Below are 9,806 nucleotides of genomic sequence, written 5' to 3'. Positions count from 1 at the left end.
ACTGGGGTTGTTCAGCCTGGAGAAGAGGAGGCTGAGGGGAGACCTGATCGCCCTCTACAGCTGCCTGACAGGAGGGGGTAGTGAGGTGGGGGTCGGCCTCTTCTCCCAAGTAACAAGCAATAGGAGAAGAGGAGATGCACTCAAGTTGTGCCTAGGCAGGTTTAGGTTGGACATTAGGAAAAATTTCTTCACAGAAAGGGTTGTCAGGCTCTGGAATGGGCTGTCCAGGGAAGTGGTTGAGTCCCCACCCCTGGAGGTATTTAAAAGATGGGTAGACAAGGTGCTTAGGGACATGGTTTAGTAGTGGACAGGTACGGTTGGACTTGATGATCTTAAAGGTTTTTTCCAAGCAAATGATTCTATGATTTCCAAAATAATGCTTTAATGCTTGGCAACAGCTGGTGTCACAGGGACAAGTTAGTTAAAGCCTGCTGTGTTGATTGACAATATAGAAAAAACAAGCTGCCAAGTGCCTTGGCTTCCAAGAGAGAATCACGTGCAATAGCTTGTTGAGGTTCAGCTTCCCGTGTTGACAGGCTTAGGCAGATTAAGTACTGAATTACGGCCTGCAGCCCAAATCCATCAAAAAGTTGATTTAGTTTTAATTTGTTGGCATTTCACCTCGCAAAGTGAAGTTTGGAGAGAGCACCTTGCTTCATCGTGTAGGAAAACTTGACTGACAAATGCATAGCTGCCTACAGCTCAGCACGGGGAAATTCAGGCACAGCATGTGTCTGAAGCACCATCCTCTCCTTGAGTTGTCAGCTGTGCTCACTGCAGGTTGGGGCTTACTGCAGAGGTCATTCTTTGCCAGATGTCTGGAAACACCCCCTGTATGCTACACATGCCCAAGAGAAGGGGTCACCCTCCTTCATTCTTAATTTTTTGTGACCCAAATAACTCAATACCCAACATGCAACATGATTGCGTATCATAAGCCTGCTATCTACTATCCTTTAGCTATAATTCTCAAAGAGCTCACCATCATCTTTTCAATTTGATGGGACAGGGAAAATAATAACCTAATGCTTACAGCGGTTACACAGGAATAGGGCGACTCAGGTTCAGTGCTCTCCTGAGCTGAGCTTTCAATCCCACTTCTAGTGTCCCAAACACCAAGTTGAGATTTTTCACCTACAAAATTACCTTACAATTCTTTTTTTTTTTCCTAAACATAATACCACTAATTAAATCACCCAAAGAAGCTTGCCAAAAATTTAATTTTACTTCTGAGTCATAAGATTATTCAAGCTGCGTCTCTGTCTGGTTTTTTTTTTTCTTAAGATCCCTAAATTGCTGATTCACTGAAGTTTTGCCAGAGGAATTCTCAGATTTTCTGCAGGGTTTTTAAAACACAGCTCCATTTCAACATTTCTAAAGGAAAGAAAACATTTAAAACCTGTCTGTATCATCAAAATACAAATGATCTAGCTGTCAAAGTCTCATTATGACTTCTGAGGAAGCAGCTTTCTGAAATATACATGTTTTGGACCGTTCCCAAGTTTAGCAAACTTAAACTTATATTTCAAATCAGCTTTTAACTTAAGAATGAAGCAGTTTAGCTCCCTGCCCTATAACGGTCAACATAAAACAGCAGGCAGTCTTCATGTCACAAAATTTTCTCTTAAAAACAGTATCATAACAGCCAGTGATTTGATGGGTCTGCATAGGATGTAATCATAGGATGTAGGTTGCTCAGAAACAGCAGCGCACCAAGCAAGCACTTATCTGAGAAGCAAAAACAGCAAAGCAACAGAAAGCATCTGGATGGACTACAGACTGGAAAATTAACATTTTCAAAGTCTAACAGGAGACAAGCAGTGCAGCTGGTCTAAAGAAATGGTCAATGAAAGTGATTTTCAACACTGTAAAAGTACCAGAACAAGACGATCTCGCTATCAGCTTATAAATCATAGAATCATAGGATGTTTTGGATTGGAAGGGACCCCTAGAGGTCATCTAGTCCAACCCCCCTGCAGTGAGCAGGGACACTGCTTACTAGACCAGGTTGCTCAGAACCCCATCCAACCTGGCCTTGAATGTTTCCAGGGATGGGGCCTCCACCACCTCTCTGGGCAACCCTTTCCAGTGTTTCACCACCCTCAGTATAAAGAATTTCTTCCTTAGATCCAGTCTAAACCTACCCTGCTTCAGTTTAAAACCATTACCCCTTGTCCTGTCACAGCTGGCCCTACTAAAAAGATTGTCCCCATCTTTCCTATAGGCTCCCTCTAGGTACTGAAAGGCCGCAATCAGGTCTCCCTGCAGCCTTCTCTTCTCCAGGCTGAACAAGCCCAACTCTCTCAGCCTGCCCTCATAAGACATAAATCCCCCGTGCTTGTAATGTTTGGGATTGTAGGCCCAGTAATTTTGAATCTCTCTCCATAAGCAAAGGGAAGGCACTGTATCCTTAGAAATAAAGCTTTTAATCTGTGCATAGGAAACCTGTTTTCAGCATGTTTCACTCACACTGGTCTGTTTAGTAGCTTTGGGCATATCGCTTCCCCTCCCCATGCCTTGGCTTCCTTATCTGCAAGATGGCAACAATAACAGTAAGTCTCTTTGTAAGGCACTTTGACAGTGACAGATAAAAACAATATGAAAACAATAAACTACAGTATCATTGCAGTAGCTGTTAGAGCTTTAATACTTATGCTGGAGCTCTGATATCAAAGAGCATTACTCTTAATTGTCCATGTGCCTACATGATAAATGGTAAATAAGGAACTGAGCTGGTGTTATGTGATCAGACACCTTTTTCTTGCTATCCTCTAACGCTTTGCTCTTTTTAAAGCTGTGTCAGAGAAAATATGAAATACAAAAGGTATATGATCAAAACTATTCCCCGGCTGAGTCCCCTGATGTCCTAGGCTACGTTAGTCACGGGCATTTCACTGACAGACGCAATGCAAAAGAAATAACACTACACATCTATTCACACAACATTGTAAGCATATGTGCCTCCAGTTGGTCACCTAAAACTTAAAAGAGTCCCTTATAGAACTGAATAATGTCCCTACCAAGAAGATACCCTTCCTCCATAGGTGAGCTACCTTTGTGGCTGAGTACCCTCACCACTGGAAGTTTGTGTTTTCCGATATTCTAATACGAATTTGTGTGATGTCAGCTTCCAGACAACCTTTGCTATCTGTTTTTGATGATCAAAGCTCTGTCCACTCTCAGAACTCACTTAACTATTTATTGGATACAGATAATAAGCTGAACTTTGTAATCCTCCATCGATCAAGTATGCTTTCCATCATCTTTTTTTGTTGTATATTGTTTTTAATATATGACACTCCTCTGCCTAAAAACCATTAATACTATGACCTTTCGTCAGACACAACACAGTACTTGGAGCTCAGGTTCAACTAGTTAATTACCTTATTACCTCCCCTTTCTTCTTAGAATGTCATCCTCCCAGAGCTGTATAAAACACTATTCAAAATGCCTGTGTGCATTATTCTTCATTATTTAGGTGTTGCTCTTTGCATTGTCTTTCCATTCTATCAGCTTTAATTTTATTTTTCAGATGATGAGCAAAAGCACCAACTAGTGTCACATCTAGCACTGATTCCACCAGATACCCTTTAGAAATAGCCTGAAACCTGTATCTGGCCTCAGTGACAGTTTCTCTATGAGATATCAGATAATCACTATTTAATTCATCTGAAATGGTTACTTTGCAATGAGAAATTACCATAATTTTGATGAAAACTTAAATTTATATCTGTGTCTTTATAAATTATTTTAAATCTGGTCATACCATAGAAAAAAAATTGATTTATTTGGCAAGATCAATTTTACATAAAACTACTTTGATTGTCAGCTATCATATATCCATCTTTTTCCTTATTTGAGACCTCTCAAATATGCCCACTTTGCATGACTGTTAACACTTGTCACTTCCTAATAGCAATAAGTAGATTCCACTGTTGCATCATTGCTAAGATTTATTTTACTTCTCATAAGTCCAAAATTAGCCTTCCTAATTAGATGAACTAATAAAGTCAACCAAAAAAAAAATAATCATCAGGCTATGTAATACTATCTCCATACTTTGATACAAATACTTGCATTAAGTAAAATTTATTGGAATATTCTTGTGGAAATTATGATGTACATTTGTTCTCCATGGTCTTTGTATTACTAAAAATAGTGTAAACTAACAAAAAGGTGAATTATGGTATGTTTGAAATTCATCAAACCTCTAACTTTTTACTGTCAAAAAAATTGGTGCAAATGACTTCATCGTTAGCTCTGGATCACACTATATTCATAATGTAATATTCAAATTTTGAGTACCAAAATTAACCTTGTGGGGTAGGGTATAGGAAAGCTCTTATACTGTTTTTTATTCCCAAAACACTGATCTGGGTGTTGGAGTACTGCTTTATTATCAACCTGAATTGAGGAAGCAGTTTTTTCCTTGCCATGAGCTTTGTAAACATTGATTTAAGGATGCGATTATAACCATAGAGTTCGTATATTGATCTACCCATTGTCAGTATAAGAATCAATTTAGAAAACAAGTGAATTATTAAGAAGACAAAATTGCTGCAAGTTTTTTCAATTAGAAGAGATGATACTGCTGTTCATAGATCAGATAGGGAAGAATTTCCTCTCATTAGTTTTCCGCTAAAGAAAGTCATGAAAGAAACAAGAAAAAGTCATTATGAAAACTCCCACAGGAGAACAGTAATATCAAACTGTATCAGAATGGACTAAGAAGATTTTTCAACATAAGTAAAAGTATGAAAAATTACAGTAGATGCAGATTTAAGTAAAAGGGGCTAACAGTAAGGTAGATCAGTATTGACTGTCGCTTTTTGGGATAAACAAAAACTAATGGTTCTATCAATCTTGAATGTAAACAGCACATCACAGAAAATCGTATTTTATAGGTTAGGCATGGCTGAACACCACAGAGCACTGTGGAGGACTGTTGACATGGTCAGAAAACACAGTAGGTCAAAATTTTGCTCTCAGTCCCACCAGCAAAATCCATACCTCAGTGGTAATGCTCTGTCTTGGCATAAGTGAAAGTGTAGCAGGTACCCAATGGACTGAATTACCCAGTATGTTTATTGGGTAATTATACTTAATTATTAAAATATATTATGTATTTATTTTATAGAATGCATTTTATATAATTTGTATAAATGATATGGTATTGATTATAGTTAATTATAAAAATAATGCTTAACTTCTGTTACTGTATGAAAAGCAAAAAGATAATAGCAAAAAAAAAATTGCACTGAATGTGGACAGATTCAGCACACATTCAAGACTGGATTGCTCTTCCAGACTTGATCTCAGTGAGGTCTAGGAGATCCTCTCCCAAAGACCTTGAAGGATCTATTACAAATGAAATGAAGAACAGTTTTTGTACTAAGCAACGCTCGTGTTTTATCCCTCCCTTTTGTTATCACAAGGTATCTTATACTCTGTCAAGGTAAGTGGTTCTTTTTGGATGAGACAAAGCACTTGCGAATACAGTGTAAAAAAGAAAGTCCTTCAATGGGGAGGAAGAGTAAATGACAAGGTCTTATCATCCCTTCTGGTTATGGCATGAATTTAGCAAGTACATCCACGTGAGCAGATCACACAGCCATTCGTCAGCATCGTTTCAGAGGGAGTTGCAACATTTCAATATGGCAGGGAAAAGAAAAATCACATAAAAAGAAAATAAAACAATAATGTGAAAATGTAGTGCTGCAAGGATGCCATTAATCTAAATATGCTATACATCTTTTCTTAATTTTGGTCTGACATTTCAAGGCTGTATACCTTCATTGTGACAAGCGATCTTTAAAGCCCTAACTGCAGCAGGCTGGTGAAATCATTATAACGAAGTCACAGAGGATTTCATTCTCATACAGTTCCATACGCCTCTCAAGACTTACAAGTTAACTTTGCTGCCCATTATACACGGTAAGGGTAGAGGAAACAAAACAAAATAAAATTTAAAATATTGCTAATTTTGACCGATGGCAGTTCAGAAGACGCAACAAGCTGCTAGCAGCCAGCAACTCCTCTCCAATCCTTTCTAAAACAAGACAGACATTTGAAAGCCCGTTGTGAGGATCAGCTTATCAAGCTACTAATTATGAATAACACTAAGGCATCATTAATAGTTTGGCTTTTATGCTTACTTGAAGCAAAGAAAATGCCTGGAGTGACTAATTCCAGCTATGAAGTAATTTTTTAAGAAACAATTTAAAGCAAAGCAATGTTTCACTTTTATCAAAAAGAAAAAGACGCACTAGGACGCCAGTATCCAAACTGGCAGAAAAGTTGCACTTTGATGGCCCCAAGTATTTTCTTTATTGCTAATTGTTTTCAATATACAGTGAAAAAGCTCTCAAATATTTTCAAAAAATGCTTTTGCTGTCTTTACCCTTTGCAATCTTCAAAGGCTTACTTGCCTATCGTTTCTAGCCTCTTGAAAGAAAAACTCTGTACATTTGGCTCTCTGCACAACCACCTATCTATGTGTGAGGAAAAATGTTCTTCCTCATCTATAAATTAGGAAATAATTTTGAAAATAAAGGGTTTTTCTAATAAGTCTGCATTTGGGACCTCCTGCTAGTTGCAACCCAACCTTAGCAGCTGATGTCCTGCTGGGGCTCAATTCGAGACTTTCAATCAATTTCTGAAGTTTTTTTCATTCAGTATACATTAAATATGTTATTTTGTTATTCAGATTTTAAAAGCTCTCTTATGCTAACCTAGCAATACAGATGGGCAAGAACAGTTTTCACTCATTTTTACATGAGCTCACACAAGACTGCAGTCAATGGAAGATGCCGACTGCACTTCCCCTGCCTTCCCTGGGAAAGCGGAGTTTGCTCTCTACCAAGTAGTGCTGCTAAAGGAATGCCATCACTTTGACTCCCCATCAGTCTTAAATTTGGATAAAATCTTACCTAGATGCCCTTGTTGGTTGAGTGATACCCAGAGTGCCACACACATGTAACACAGAAGTGTGTGTCAATGCTCCAGTGAACTCTCTGCATGGACAGAGTCCACAGCAGGGAATTCACTGGACCACAGTTTGCCTCTACTAGAGCCACAGTTGAGTTTCTTGCCGGTTATCTACTGTTAGACAGGAAAAATAATTACCACTAGAAAATCAAAATAAAATGTCAACAATTTATAAACCAAAAACGTACCCAGATATGTTTAGGTGAGTCATTTCCTTCTTGCCCTGTAGTCAATTTTTTCCATGTGCTGCACTTGTGGCTAAGGCATTAAAACGTGCACATCATTGCTTGAAACATTTTACTAATCAGTTAGCTCTACATATTACATCAGTTTCATTTACAAGGTTATTGTGAGGACAGCATATCCAAAGAGAAATGAAATCCCATAGACCATAGCTGGGTTACGGTTCCCTTTTCATCTTGTTTCCTTTTTTGAGTTAGAAAGCCATACTCCAAAGCAGAAGTGGCTTCTATGTATAAGTTGCAAAGCCTGACAAATGACATCTCTTAGCATTTTGCTCCATATTTTACATAAATTCCTGAAGGGAAAAAACCACTTCCAATCTTTTTGACAATTTTCAGTTTCCTTTCCTCATAGAATTACTTTGCTCCCCAGTTGTATTCATTCCCTTGCTTAGTAGCATGCTTGATAGGTCTTATTTACAGCATGTATCCATAAAAAACTTGGAATTGTATCTATCTTTCAAAATAATTTTAAGTAACATGGTAAGTCTCTGTATTAAGTACTTGATAGACTTAATTGTCAATTAGTCATAGGAATTTATTTGAGCAAATATTCCTTAGCTGGTTTTGTTGAACTTTTTGTACCTACCTTTTCCCGAAGCTGAACTACCCCTTAACTAAAATGTTTCTCTTTATCAAGCTAGCTCCTCTGCAGGAGAGGACAATGTTCAGCACCTTCCAACTTACTAATTAGCCTGCATGTCTCTACTGGACACATAAATGACCTATCTGTAAAGAAGAAAATTAATTAAGGGATTCACTGGCTATCCCATCCTTCTTCTAAGCCAGAGGCGCAGCAAATACCACTTGACCAAACACTCCTGTCACTCCAGGCTGACTGGATCCGCTGAAGATACAGATAAAACTTTATAAGAAAGGGAAAACAGTTTGTGATAAATCCCAATGGAACAAGGGAGACGTATGAAAGTTAGGCTTCCCTTTCCTTAAGCCATGTTTGGAAGGGGCTACTGCAAGAAATACAGATCAACTCAGCAGCACAACAGTCAGATGGGGTAAAGATGTACAAGAGAAATCAGCTCTAAGCAGAACCCCTATGCCTAAAATTCTTGGGACTTTACCAAGTAACAACTTCATACTTCATTTTCTTCTATGCAGAGAAATAAAAGTTACTAATTAAAAAAATAGAAACCCCATAAATGTACATTTTGTTTAACAGGAATGCTTAAAGAAGTAGACTTATTTAATTTAGTGCTGTAAAACAGACAAGTCATCCTATGGGTAACAGACTCTCTTATTCTTTTGTTGTAAACTGGCTTCCACAAAGAGACAGGCACATTCTGTGAAAATCTATTTTCAGTCATAAAGGTAAATGACTTTTGAAGAATTTCTGAGATGTCAGCTGTAACCTACCACTGAAAGGACAACAGAACAGAATACACTGAGAATCACTAACAATGCAAAACAAAACCAAACCAAACTGAAAGGAGAGCTTCTGCCATGATAAAAGCAATCCCTTCAGCTGGCTGCCCAAATGCTAAGAGAAAGAGCTTACTCAGAATAAAAGATTACTATGTAAGTTATATTACCACAATGATATCTTTACGTTCAGAATACAGTTCTTTCATTCTTTTATTGGCTCTTCCTTTCCGTTATTATGGTCATTTTATCCTTATTCATACTAGTTCAGTTTTCTTCACGTATTAGCCCTTAAAAATCTTCAAAACCTCTCCATTAGAAAACTAAAGTCTTTTCATCTTTACCTCCCATACCAAAACTAATTAAGCACAACTTCCTCCCGCGCTATGTGCTTTAGCTCTGCTAAAGACCACTAAAAGTTTTTTTTCCCCAGAATGGCTTTAGCCTTTGCTACAATGTTTAAGAAGTTTTCTCTAATTAATGACAACTTACTGTTGTACAATTACTAACTTACAACTTTGGTAGATTTAAAAAAAAAAACAACAACCAACAACAAGAAAAAAAACCCACCCCAAAAATCACAAACCAACAGATTCTGTACTGTTTTCCCCACTTGGTCTTTAGAAAACCCAAAACTTTCTAGAAATCCGCAAGTGTTCAACACAAAGACACAGCGCCCCTTTGACTAGAACAGAAGCCTCAGACCTGGAATGCTGGTGCTAGTTACGGAATGTTACGTGGTGCTGGAGAGCAGCGACCCGGAGAAGCACCTACAGGTTAGGCTGGGCAAGTAACTTGGGAGCAAGTCCCAGTTTTACTATGGCACCAGGGCTACTACACTCACTGGAGATGCACACAAAATTGTAAGTCAGGACAGAAAAAATATGTTACTTCTGTGCACAACGTAACTGAGACTAGAAAGGGGGAAGCGGGTACAAAAGGGTTCTGTCAACTAATTAAATCGGGTACAAACAAAACCGCCAGCAAGAAGCCAAGGCCAGATATATCTGGAAAATACTTCACAGTACAATATTTCCATCTTGTCTTCAGTTTAAGACTGCATGCTAGTCGAAGAAATGAAGTGCAACACAGATTACTAAAACTAAATCCACATTAGCTACTTACTCAGTGATTTGACATCTTACTCTTAGCTTTCACACTGCAAATAAAATTACAACTTTTCAACAGGAAACGTAGATA

General features: G+C 38.1%; 1 protein-coding gene across 1 annotated transcript in view; it reads right to left on the bottom strand.

Moving 5' to 3' along the window:
• The window catches only part of SLC36A4 (solute carrier family 36 member 4), a 97,171-nt gene that overhangs the window by 4,837 nt on the left and 82,528 nt on the right, over nt 1-9,806 (bottom strand). The window lies entirely within an intron of this gene.

The sequence above is a fragment of the Egretta garzetta genome, unplaced genomic scaffold (assembly GCF_000687185.1).
Source record: "Egretta garzetta isolate BGI_Z169 unplaced genomic scaffold, ASM68718v1 scaffold449, whole genome shotgun sequence".
In the NCBI taxonomy this organism is placed as follows: domain Eukaryota; kingdom Metazoa; phylum Chordata; class Aves; order Pelecaniformes; family Ardeidae; genus Egretta; species Egretta garzetta.
Note: the sequence above shows the minus strand (reverse complement) of the source record. Positions and strands in the feature narration are given on the sequence as shown.